Consider the following 13,293-nt stretch of genomic DNA (forward strand, 5'->3'; position numbering starts at 1 on the left):
CAACATGATTCTTCTCTTTTCTTAACTTAACAAGTAACCTGGGAGAGACTGGCCTTTTAAAGCATAATTAATTGCTGAATTGTGTTCTTTAAAGCTTCCCACACAGATCGAATAGCATTGTCTGCAGAAGCTCTAGCAACGGTAAACACAGCACACAGCTTCACCAGATCAACTTGGCTTTTAAACGCTTGCGGTCTTCAGGTGAAAAGTCTAATGATGTCATCGCACACGCTTCACTTCGGCCTTAAAAATAGGTGTTGGTGAAACAGAAAGCTTTGTCAATACTTTCCTATTGGCTATTGCTTTGTTCTCTCTGGAGACACGCCTGGCGACAGCCGAGCACCAATGAGAAGCCAAGGGAGGGGCCATTGCGGCCGGCAAACGGAGAGTCCCATTTCTGAGAAACCACAGAGCTTGGGGCTCTTTAATCACAACGTGTTTTCTGTGCAGCGTGCAGCCTGCCCTTTAAGCCTAAACCAGTTTCACAATTCAATGTAAAAAAAAAAAATATATATATATATATATATATAGTGCAATGGGAAACCTTTTTGTACCTAGCAATTTGTCAGTTGGAAGTTTCGTCGGTTTTGGGTTGGCTCGTTCTGGGAAGCTTTGAATCCGAAATGTTGTTGTGAGTATAAACACAAAGGAATCCCCTCATTGAATATTGCAGTTAATCGCAGGCCCACAGGTTGCATTTAGCACAGGAAATGGCACCCATTACAGCGAATGTGCATATACTGTGTACGCAGTGAAATTAGGTGAATGTGGGCCTGGGTAGGATGCAAAGTTGACTGTCAAATCAGTGGCATTCATTTAGCCCCAATCAGAGAAAAAGCAAATGTGTGCCTGTGGAATTCAGTCTATGCAACACTGCATGAGGAATGTGCCTAACACATCACCAAATCTACCCCATACATTACATTCACACACACGTGGACACACACATACCCACACACACGCGCATGCACACACATGCTCACACACACACGCACGCCCACACACACGCACACGCACACACGCTCACGCCCACACACATGCACATACGCACACACATGCACACACACATGCATGCACGTACATGCACGCACACATACACCCACACACACGCGAATGCTCACACACACGCACGCTCACACACGCACACACACACACACACACGCTCACGCACATAAGCAAACACATGCACACACATACACACGCTTGCACACACACATGCACACGCACGCACACAATGTATGCTTTCCATATGTTGCTTTGCTTCCCTAACCGGCCTCCTTCCGAAGCCAAGGTTGTTGGCCAAGCGGAGCTCTGTGCTTTGTGTCTGGAGCCCAGGCAGTGGGGGAGGGCTGGGGCTGGGGCTGGGGCTTTGGGGGTGGGGGTGGGGGGGTGTGGTGCTGTACTTGAAACAGATGTCCTTGGAATGATGTTGTTGACCTCAGGGTCCCGCACAGAGCTCGTCCAGCAGTGTTCTGGGGTGACCAGTCGCCTGTCAGATGCTGCGTTCAGATAGGAGACGTGATGTTGCCCTGCCAAGCTCAGCTCCGGGAGACGGGGGGCACAATGGGACCTCTGTGTAGCGCTCCAGGTACCCGTTAGCACGTTAGCACGTCCTTCCTCAGGTCACCACGCCGGCCTTGGCTGCACCCTACCTGGCTTCTCTCTCTCTCATCACCTGGCCGGTTTATCTGATCCGAGGCCCTGCTTTCCTCTTCCTGTGCCAAGATCTCTGATCTGCTGGCTGACAAAGGGCAGAACAACAAAAACAATCCCTCTATTCTGCTCACTGACGATTTGAAATCCCAAGTAAACCGTTTATTTATTAAAATGGGATGTTGAGAGCCATGCTATTTATTAACATGAGATAAAATCGTGAAGTGTTGCATAAATTTCAGCCACAAGCTTCTTTTTATTTAATACCAAGAGACGTTTCGTTGTACATCAAAGAATGGAATTTCTTTTTATGTGAATGAGGAACTGACTGCATGTTTTGCAATCTGGTTAATATTTTCAATCAGAAATGTATTAGATATGTAGTTGAATTATTAAGAAAAAGTTAAAAGTTGACTATAAAAAAAGACATGGTTGAAGCACAGAAATTCAAGCTTCATTGGGGCAAAAGTATTAAATGACAGAGATAAACAGGACGAAATTCAGTGAAATATGCAGTTGGAGTGCGTCCATTTGATGGTGAATGAAAGGCTTGTTTGTGTGAGTGATGGATCGCAGCAGATGCACAATCTCAGCATTGTCTTGTCCCTGCTTCGGGAAGAGGATCGAGAAACTCGGTCACACACTCGCACGTTGCGTTCTGTTGCCACATCGTACACACGCTCACTCTGTCACGTCAGGCCTCTGTGCCTGCTTCCCTGCCTCTGCTTCTCCCCCACCGCAGCAGCGTAGACCAGCGCTGCTGAACTCGTCATCCTGCAGGGCCGCAGTGTCTGCAGCGCTACTCAACTCCTCGTCCTGCACAGTGTCGGCAGCGCTCCTCAACTCCTCATTCTGTGGGCCGCAGTGTCTGCAGGCCTTTGCTCCAATCATGTGCTACACCGCCTGATTTCACTCATTATTTTACCTGCTTGGTTCAGATAATGTGCTAATGAGTGAAACCAGGTGGTGTGGTGTGGTGCACGGCAGGAGCAAACACCTGCAGACACCTGCGGAACTGAGTTGTGCTGGCGTAGATAACCATGGATCTTGGAGGAACGAACGTAAAGGCTCTCATTCTGGGGCTTAACCAGGACCTGTAAACCACCGAAGTCAAGAGGCCCAAGAGTCACTTAATTGAGGATGAATGTTAAGGTGTATACACTGTACATATGCCTCTAGATTAGCCTTATATTTGAGATAATGTAGACCATTCATTTCCCTCCTAAATGAAATGCAAACCAATGTTCTCATTAAAGAATTACATTCATTTTAGACTTAAAATGAATGGAAATGGAAACTAAAACTAAAAAATGTCGAGGTCGTGGCCTCTGTGTCCTCAGTGGTCGTCACAGGCCAGGTTAACAGATTCTTAGGAATGTGAAAGGTACTGGTAGAGAGAAAATACACGATAGCTTGTAACGCTGACTACAACGCTGATATATAACGTATGTTTTTAGGGAACCATTTGCTAGACAGTAAGAAGACTTTTGGAACAGTTTGAACAAGCTGCTGACTTGACCTGAAGCGACATCCCCTCCACATCCAGTCAACGAACCCGTCTCTGCTTCCTCTGGCCAATCCTTCCAGGTCAAGTGCACTCTCAGCCCAAAAAGGTTCCGGAAAACTCCGCTGTCTCTCCACAGATTAACCCTGTCTAGTTAAAGGGTTCTTTGTCACACCATTCACATCTAATATACAGGGTTCCGAAAAGGCCTAAAAATGGTTCCCAAACTAAAACACAAATGCTTTTTTTCTGACAGTGTGAGGATACAGTAATCTGATCATTTGCATACCTACTCATCAAGATTGTTCTCACACACAATATGCACGCGCACACACACACACACACAAAGTTCATCTGTGTGCTGTATAATTAATTAATTAATTAATTAATTAATTAATTAATGATGGACTGTCTGGCCTGCACATGTAGTGGAGGCAGAAACACTGGGGGTTTTCAAGACCGGGCTTGATAAGGTCCGTTATGTTTTAGACTATACTGTCTAGTTTTTAGGCAAATTAAGCATTAGGTACGCTTCAGTGGAAGAAAAAGGCGAGCATTGCATTGCATTGCCACGTCATTATGTTATGTTATGTTATGTTAATGAAACAGCCATGCATTCAAAAAAAAAAAAAACTGCCATTCAAGCATGCTACTCTTGGCTGTAGAATGAAAGTGAAATTTCACCATTTGTGCGATCGTAACATCATATGTGCAATAATTTCGTCATCCGCCCGCAGGTCATCAGGCGACATTCTTGCGAGACGGAATTCCCCAGCCAGCCGGAGAGAGCAGGAGTGTCACATGCCAACACACATGTACCGGGGGGCCACGTCAGAGCTGGAGCGTGCGTGAGAAAGCGTCAGAGTTCCCCCTTTTTCCCCCTCTGAAGGCTGCACCCGCGACTCCGATCCGATGATGTCAAGGCCCTTTCAGAAACGAAGTGACGGGGAGGTACATTTTCCCGTTCTTCAAGCATCAAAATTTCCCAAATGTACCCTCTTGGGTACAAATGAGTAGGTTCTCTTTGGGTACAAATAAATATGTTTTCCAAGCAAAAAATTAATTATATATTGTTGGCAAGGGGTATATTATTATGTACATATACGGTACCACCGCAACGACAAGGATTTGTACATTATTTCTGAGAGTGTGGTTATCTTGGTATGTGTGTGTATGTGTGGTATGTGTATGTATATGTATGTGTATGTGTATGTGTATGTATATGTATATGTATGTGTATGTAAATATGTATGTACAGTATATGTATGTATATGTGTATGTATGTATGTATGCATGAATGTATGTTTGCATGTGTGTATGTGTATGTATGTCTGTATGTATATATAAATATATGAGTATATTCAAATAGGTGTGTATATGTAGGTATAAAGAAATTATATATAGCTATCATAATATATAGTAAGTATACAGCGCATTTGGAATTGATTATTGAAATTATGATTAATGAAATAAGGGGGTAGGAGTAAATAAGTCTTTACTTCTTCCTACTCCTTTTTGCACACAGGGGATGAGAAATTATCGCACTTTTATTTATTTTGTTTTTTTTATTTTTTATTATATATAGTTTGTGGCCTTCATTATGTTTTATTTTGTTTTTATATATGTAAGTTCAAAATAAAGATTATAAAATCAAATCAAATCAAATCTTTCCATATTTTACATCAGCCAGTCACTCGTGATGACTCAAACAGATTAGATGTGTCATGCTTAGAAGAAAAGGTGTGGGACACTCTATGATTTCCTCACTGGCCAGGGTCAGGGTGTGTCAGCCATTTTGAAGGGAAACCAAATTTGGGGGAGTTTCGGTGCAGTTCCTGCGCCTGACGGTTGTAAAGACGCCCTCTTTCCGGCACGTGGAGGGGCAGGAATTCCGGTGTTTGAGGGCAGCGTTCCCGGGGCCCCGCGGACTCTGCCAGGCTTTCCCAGAAGTGGCTGTTTGCCGTGAACCCCGCGGAGCGCGAGCTTCCCTTCCGCGTTCGGCGTCTTGGCGTCCGCTTCCCCTCCCGTGAAAGTGCTCTGCCTCGATCGCGTCTCCGTTTGAAAAATCTCACTCCGTTTTTAATCAGCCCCTTCTTCCATCGCTAATAAATCAGACAGAGCTGATGTTATCTCTCTCTTTCTCTCTCTCTCTCTTTCTCTCGCTCTCCCTCTGTCTCTCTCTCTTTCTCTCGCTCTCCCTCTGTCTCTCTCTCGATCTCTCTCTCTCCCTCTGTCTCTCTCGATCTCTCTCTTTCTCTCTCTCTCCCTCTGTCTCTCTCTTTCTCTCTCTCTCCCTCTGTCTCTCTCTCTCTTCCTCCACTTCTTTCGCATTAATATAAAATATAAAATCACCTCTAGTAAAAGGGAATGTGGAAAAATAGGGAAAATCTAAATTCATCAGCATTGAACAGTTTATGATTATTTATTTGATGTCTTGTTTTGTAAATTCAAAACCCACCCAAGATTTTTTCTCTGTGCCGTTTTAAAAGTGTTTTAATAGCCACTGAGCTGTGTGTGTGAGAGAGAGAGAGAGAGAGAGACAGAAGAGAGACAGAGGTAGAGATGAACAAATTATTACGAACACCTAAAAAGTAAATAAAGGAAGGAAGGAGGCCGAACTCCTTCATGCCCTTAACCTGACGCTTTGATCACATGATCTCTCATACACACACACACACACACACACACAGCCTGGCCCAATCAAACATAAGGGAGAGAGAAAGAGAGGGACAGAAAAGAAAGAGACAGGAAAGAGGGAGGGAGAGATATGTATTTGTGTGTGCGTGTTTTATATTTAAGGCAATATTTACTTGTATGTATTTCATGCCGATAAAGCAAATTGAATTGAATTGAATTGAATTGAATTGAATTGAATTGAATTGAATTGAATTGAATTGAATTGAATTGAATTGAATTGAATTGAATTGAATTGAATTGAATTGAATTGAATTGAGAGACTGGGCAGCAGGGCCCTCATAGCCCTCATTCATTCCCACAGGCCGATCTCTATGTCTCTTTATGTCTGGTTATTACGGGGGAGTTTATTGATCACTAGCCAAACTGAAATCTTCCCCTGATGTGGAGAGCAGCTCCCAGACCGGGTCAGACTCTCCCTGGGGCTTCAGCAGAGACCGACTACAGTCCGTGTTTTTCCAACCGTTCGCGGCGCAAATATGACCTTTTCTGGTGGTGTTTTGGTCTGGTTTTGTTTGGTCTGTTAACAGACGAGGCTCATTGAAGGGTCAGGACGGAGAGCCTGAGTGAAGCATCATGTTTTTCCCTCATTGTTAAAGGGCAGACCTTTTTATTTCTCTCTCACAGAAACAAAGTAGGCTCACACAACTTTTCGCACATGCAGACGCAGACATAACGGGAGGAAAACCATCTCACGGGAGAACTGGTCATCTGGGTCGAATTTCTCAAATGTTTTTTGAGTAAAATGATGTGCTGGATTCTGGTGCCCTGTGTCTGGATGCCTGCCATGAACTGCATTCGTCTGCATTATTTATTCAATTTCATATCTCATTCTTTAGGACTCTAAACTAAACTCAGTGAGCACTTTATTATGTATTCACTAAGTCTTCTGTTGCTGTAGCCTATGCTCTTCTGCATACCATTGTTTTAATGTGTGGTTATTTGTGTTACTGTCACCTTCCTGTCAGCTTTGACCAGTCTGGCCCTTCGCGTTAACAAGATGTTTTTGCCCGAGGAACTGCTCCTCACAGGATGTTTTTTTTCACACCATTCTCTAATCTGTTTATGTGAAAGTCCATGCAGTTTCTGAGATACTCAAACCACCCTATCTGACACCAACAATTATTCCACGGTTAAAGTCACTTCTGATGGTTGATGTGAACATTAACTGAAGCTCCTGGTCTACATGATTTATGCATTGCACTGCTGCCACACCATTGGCTGATTAGATAATCGCGTGAATGAGTAGGTGTACAGGTGTTCCTAATAAACTGCTCAGTGAGTGTGGAAGACACTGGAAAGGGCAATGTCCTTGGTAAGAACTCTTCTGTTTTTGAAGTTCAACGTGTCACAGATATTTAAAGGCATTCCATCTCTTAATCATGACGTTTTCTGATGTCATGATTTTCCCTGTAGACATCATATGTAAGATTTGTTGTGCTTTCTGTGCTTTTAGTTTTCTGTATTGTTTTATGTTTCGTTTTTACTTAACTGCAATATTTGTAATTCCAGATCACATTAAACTGATTCTCGGGTGCTATTTTCAATGCTGCACGTCTACATGTTTAATTTAATGTTATCTGTTAGTTTTGTTTAAAAAAAGATGGCTGCACTCAAAGTTTAGCTAAAAGTAGCCCATATTCTGATTATCGTCCCTCAAATGTGATGCGCTTCCGATGTTTTTAGAACAGTGTGAGTAACGGGGGGGAAATCAAAACTGATTTCATATTTTCATACTCAGCACTGAGTTGCATATTTTCCGTTTTAAGTTGTGCAACATCTGCAACCAGAAATAAATGCCAGGCAACTTGCAACGTGTGACTCATGGCTGAATTTTTCTGTCTGTGCACGTGTTTAGTGGTTAGTATGCTGATGTATGCCAGAGTATGCCAGCTGGGTGGGGTCTGGCCTCAATCAAAGACAGGTGACCAGAGACACAGGTACAGCAAAATGGCATCCACCTCATTCTCCAGTATTGTTCAGTTGATTCCACAATAAAGATAATTAAGGTCCGTAGTCTGACTGCAGCCAAATCGTCCAATTTAAATAAACGTAAATGGAAAACGCAGCATATTTCACGATGATCTGCGTGCATACTGTAGTACATCTCCTTAGACCCTTGTGCAGTCTTAATATCCTGCATACCCCCCTTGTCCTAAGGGTAAACAATGACCCGCCTTCCCTAAACCCCTAAAATAAAGCGGCTTAATTGAATTTTTATTAATTGAATTTCTATTTTGCATGAAGAAACAACCTGTCACTTATCACACACTTTGTCATCAAATTTCAAGTCGAAAAAATATAGTTGAGGGGGGTTTCTCTGCTGTTAAACATAGTGGCAAGTCATTTTTGACCCTTAAGACAACAGAAGGGTTAAGTATGACAAAGTTTGACAAAGTTTGACTTGATTATTAATTTCAAACTCCACTTTGGACGTGACTTGAAATGACTATTTGTGCCCTAGACTAGGAATGGAATATAAATACTTCCACATTCTGATCCAGCAGAAGCAGATTAAGTGCAAAAACAACAGTGGTTGTTGAACGCGATCTCTTAAGGAGTTGTGTGTGCTTTCTGGAACATAATGTGCAGAACAATGGTTTTGTGCAATGATATGTAAAGTAGACCTAACAAGTGAGCACAAGCTTTCTTTTCTAGATTCCACATGAACAATAATGAACGCGTGTACGTGTGAGAAGGACACACCGACTGATTGCATGACAGAGCTTGTGTAGGTAGATGTGGGCATAATTACAGACATGTTTTCTCATGGTTATGATCTACATAACCGAGTGCATGTCTTTTGTCTTTGCGGGGGGGGGGGGAAGAACAGGCAGGGGAACACAAACACTACAGCCCACCGCCGCTCTGCGTAAACGGTCGTACGTAAACATTTGCAGGGCAACGAGGCGATGAAAACGACGTTGCAGAAGACAACCGCGCACGGTCTCTGGAGGACTTTAGCCACCCAGCCGAGCGAAGGGTCGGGGGAGAGATCTGAGCCAAAGCACAGATGCCCTGCTTCTGTAATCCCCGCTCTGGAGGTAGCCGCGAGACTGTGCTGTCAGCGTTCGCTCTCCACAGGGGGGCTAGTTCAACTGGCTTTCCACTCCTCTGTCAACGCCGTGGCTAGGCGAGAGACCCAGATGGAGGGGAATTTGCTTTCATATTTATAAAAATGCATTAGGCTCTGGTTCAAAGCACTTTAATGCTATTAAAAATAGTTTAATCACTGCAGTCAATAACATACTGTAGCTCCATGCTTCTTTACTGTAAAATCATTTGCCAGTACATTTCTCCATGCACTTTTTACGGCCACACAACATTAAAGTCATACAGCAATTTTGTTTTTCTGTGGTTGTCGTGAACTACTTTTTACAGCGGCGGTTGAATTGTGTTAAATATACATTCACAGTGGTCACACAATGCAGTGGCATCAGAGTTTGGTCCTATTTGTATATTCAGAAAAATGGAAAATAATTAGATAGTTGCCGTTACTTTACATTACATTACATTATTGGCATTTGGCAGACGCTCTTATCCAGAGCGACGTACAACAAAGTCAAAATGCCAACCTGACTGATTTGTTGTCACATGTAATGTGGCAACAATGTAATACATGTAACATTCTATAAATACCACTGAAAATGTCATTGTTAATGTAGCATAATTTACTTCAGTATAATTGGAGTATGGTCATTGCCTTGGGAATGCTGTTAGATGAAGCTTTGTAAGGCACAAAATTGGGCTTTCTCAGTTTGACCCAATGGTTAAAACAACATTTAGAAAACCCTGTTTCTGACTAAAACAACTTAACAACTTAATGTCTTGTGCCAATACCTGTAATATCATTTGATTCTTGCCATACTATGACAGCTCTGCGTTGCAGTGCTGGACTCCTTATCTCTACGCGGTCTGCGGTGTGCTGAGTAGGCCTATAAGCAGCATGCACGGGTACGGCATGTACCGCCGAAGACGCTGTTTGTCCAGGCAGGCACGATCTAAATATAGCACAGCAAGTTGCACATACCATCGTAGATGTTTTCGGGTTTCTGCAACACTCACCTTTCCTAGCCTGAACCTGACCATTGGACACAATGGCAAACTCCATTTTAAACAGCGGAAGGAAAGGCGTTTCCAAAATTTCATGGCATAAAAGATAGCCTTGCATAAAACTATGAAGGCGAGAGCCACAATAAGATCCCTCATTGGTCCCCGTCCTTCTTAATTTAGATCACATTACATTACATTACATTAGTGGCATTTGGCAGACGCCTTATCCAGAGCGACGTACAACAAAGTGTGTACCCATAACCAGGGATAAGTTCGCTGAAAGACCCTAGAGGGAAGTACAATTTCAACTGCTACCTAGGTGGGGAGAGATTCTACAGTTCTGACCTCAACGGGGAGTTCGTTCTGCCACCGTTGAGCCAGAACAGACAGTAGTCGTGGTCGTAGATGATTTAGATGAGTGCCATCAGAACCCTGACCCCCAGACATCACAATTTTATTTTTTTATTTTTATTTATTTATTTTTTTTTTTCCTTTTTCTCCCAATTTGGTAGCCAATTGTACCACGTCTGATTCAATTAGAGTTAGTATTAATTAGATACACTGCTCACACCGCGTCCCTCGGCGGCCCGAAAAAGAGCGACACGCCTTCTTCACGTCGTCTCGTCTCATGCTCGTGACCGTGATTCCGAGGCGCCCGAGGTGCTTCATTGTGCAGCGATGAGCTAACCCTGCCAAGTCCCTCCATCTGGAGCAGCGAGTCAATTATGCTGCTCCACGTTAGCCGACCAAACTTGGTGGATCATGGTTCCAGATCCAGACATCACATGTATGCCCACTTACATGAATCACACACGTATGTTGTGATTGTATTAATATTATATTAGTTGAAAAGGTTTTTCAGGGAATGAATGGTCAACTGCTATGTGCTGATGTGCACCTCAGCTCAGCTGGTGTGTGGTGAGCATTCTGCCACAAAATGGCCGCCGTTGCATCACCCAGGTGGGTGCTGCACATCGGTGGTGGTTGAGGCCAGTTTCCCCCTCAACACTGTAAAAACGCTTTGAGTTGTCGGCTGGTGAGAAAAATACTATATAGATGCAAGGAATTGTTATTATTATTATTATTATTATTATTATTACACATAGATGAGCCAAATCAAAGAAAATCATGTAAGCAGAGCTGAGGTTAGTATATGACTTTGTTAAGATACGTGAAGGCCAAGTGAAAACCAAGTATGTCAAGTGAACTGATTTGATAATTTTTTCTCTAATCTGCGAGCAGCAGTGGGGTGACATTTGTAGAAGGAGCGTGGGGGACGTGATATTAAGGTGAATAATATCACATATCATGCCAGAGGCTGCATGACAGGCCTACATGGCAAACCTGCTGATAGTCATAATTGATCATTTGAAGCATATTATGTGGCACCTTCTGAGGCACTCATGGGCCCTGTTTTCTGCATGCACAGGCTCACTGAAAAACACCATTGTTCTTCATATAAATATGCTTCCTGGCAACGCTGCCAAAACCCGAGCTTTGGCCGGGTGACCTTATCTTCCAGCACGAGAAAAATAAGAACTTGCTTGTCAACATTTTCTCATATGTCTATCAAGAAGGGAAACCGGTTGCCAGCTGTTAACTGCGCTGACTGCCTTGTCCAGACTGCCTTGGCCATTGTTCCTGAAGTGCTGTGTCAGCCAAACAGCTGGTCACAGAAAGGTCACAGAGGAATACAGGATTTGTCCCCCCACTGTTCCTGCTGTAAAATCCGGCTATGCCAGCTCGGCTAGCCGGAAAGCTGAGCTGGTCATGAAGCTGGTCTGGCTGGGTATGAACTGGTCAACCAGCATGGCCAAGCTGGTCATGAAGCTGGGTATGAGCTAATCAATCAGTTAGTGCTGGTAGCCTGTCTGAGCGGGGGGCTGGTCAACCAGCTGCTTCAAAACATAACTTGAGTTGCTCAAACCATGTCAAGCTGTGAGCTGGTCTGAACTACTACTGACCCAGCAGTGAAATGGCTATTTCCTGCAGTACAAAAAATGAACTAGTAAAAAAGAAATACCCTCTGTTCCCATCCCTGGTGTAAAATCCAGCTATGACCAGCTTGAAATACGAGCTACCAGCTGTCTGAAAAAACATAGCTTGTGCTGGTCAAACCATGTTGAGTACTGAGCTGGTCTAACTGGTCAACCAGCTACCAGCTTTAGCCGTTGTTTTTCAGCAGGGAATGGACTTCACACAGGGGAGGAACACAGGTTAGGCCTTCACAGTGAACCATGTCACTGCATACATTCTGCTCCCTGAACACAAAAACAGACTCCCGTTGTATTTGTCTTATTCAGCAAGTCTGCTCTACATTACCTCTCTTCTTTCATCATCAGTCATCCATCAATACAAGTGCTGCACATTCTTCAGCTCAGGTTCAGTTGATGTGTGTATTAAAATGCCAACGGCTATGTCACTTTAATTATAGGTGTTTATTGGCACTAAGGGAAACTTAATGCCACTATGCATAGGATGAATTCCTGCTGAAAAAAAAAAAAAAACAGCTCAGGTATTGAAACAGTTGTTAGCAGGTTTACCAGTTAGACCAGCTCTGTACGCAACATGGTTTGACCAGCTCATGCTATGTTTTGAAACAGCTGGTAGCTGGTATTTCAAGCTGGTCAAAGCTGGATTTTACACCAGGGATGGGAACAGAGGGGGGTTTTTTTTGTTGTTGTTGTAGTATGTTCTGTTTTTGTATTGCAGAAAATGGCCTCTCTCTCCAGTCTTACTGCGGGCGAACACATGGAGGAACCATTATGACTGAGATGGAATAAACTCTTTTCATAGCCAACACACAAAGGCTCACATTCACTCAGATTCTGTTTCTGCCTCTAACCCTATCACTCTCTCCATCTTGTCTTGCTCTCTCTCTCTCTCCCTCTCCCTGTCTTTCTCCATCTCTCGCTCACTCTTGCTCTCTCTCTCTCTATTCAAATGTTCAAGTAAGCTGTATTGGCATGGTAAGAGTATACTTACATTGCCAAAGCATACCCAGACATAACAAACATAACAAATAGGCAATGACAAACTATAAGTAATAAACATACAATAAACATTCAGAATAGATAAATAAATCTAACTTTCATTTTAATTAATTCTCTCTCTCCTCTCTCTCTCTCTCTCTCTCTCTCTCACACACACACTCTCTCTCTCCTTTCTACAGTGAGCACTTTATTAGGTATTTATTAGACTTATTTTTAGACTGCTGTAGCCTATCCACATAGAGGTTTGACACGTTGTGTGTTCAGAGATGCTCTTCTGCATACCACTGTTGTAATGCACAAATGTTTTAGTTTTTTGCACCATTCCCTGCAATCATTAGAGACCATTTTGCATGAAATTCCTAGAAGATCAGCCGTTTCTGAGATACTCAAACCACC

At 43.2% G+C, this 13,293-nt stretch overlaps 1 long non-coding RNA gene across 1 annotated transcript; it reads left to right on the plus strand.

Moving 5' to 3' along the window:
• Positions 1-1,413: 1,413 nt before the first annotated feature.
• On the plus strand, positions 1,414-4,739 carry LOC133126998 (uncharacterized). The gene is made up of 3 exons (XR_009708569.1): positions 1,414-1,588; positions 3,111-3,266; positions 3,895-4,739. It is a non-coding gene; the product is annotated as an uncharacterized LOC133126998 (long non-coding RNA).
• Positions 4,740-13,293: the final 8,554 nt, after the last annotated feature.

This window comes from Conger conger, chromosome 4, assembly GCF_963514075.1.
Source record: "Conger conger chromosome 4, fConCon1.1, whole genome shotgun sequence".
Lineage (NCBI taxonomy): Eukaryota > Metazoa > Chordata > Actinopteri > Anguilliformes > Congridae > Conger > Conger conger.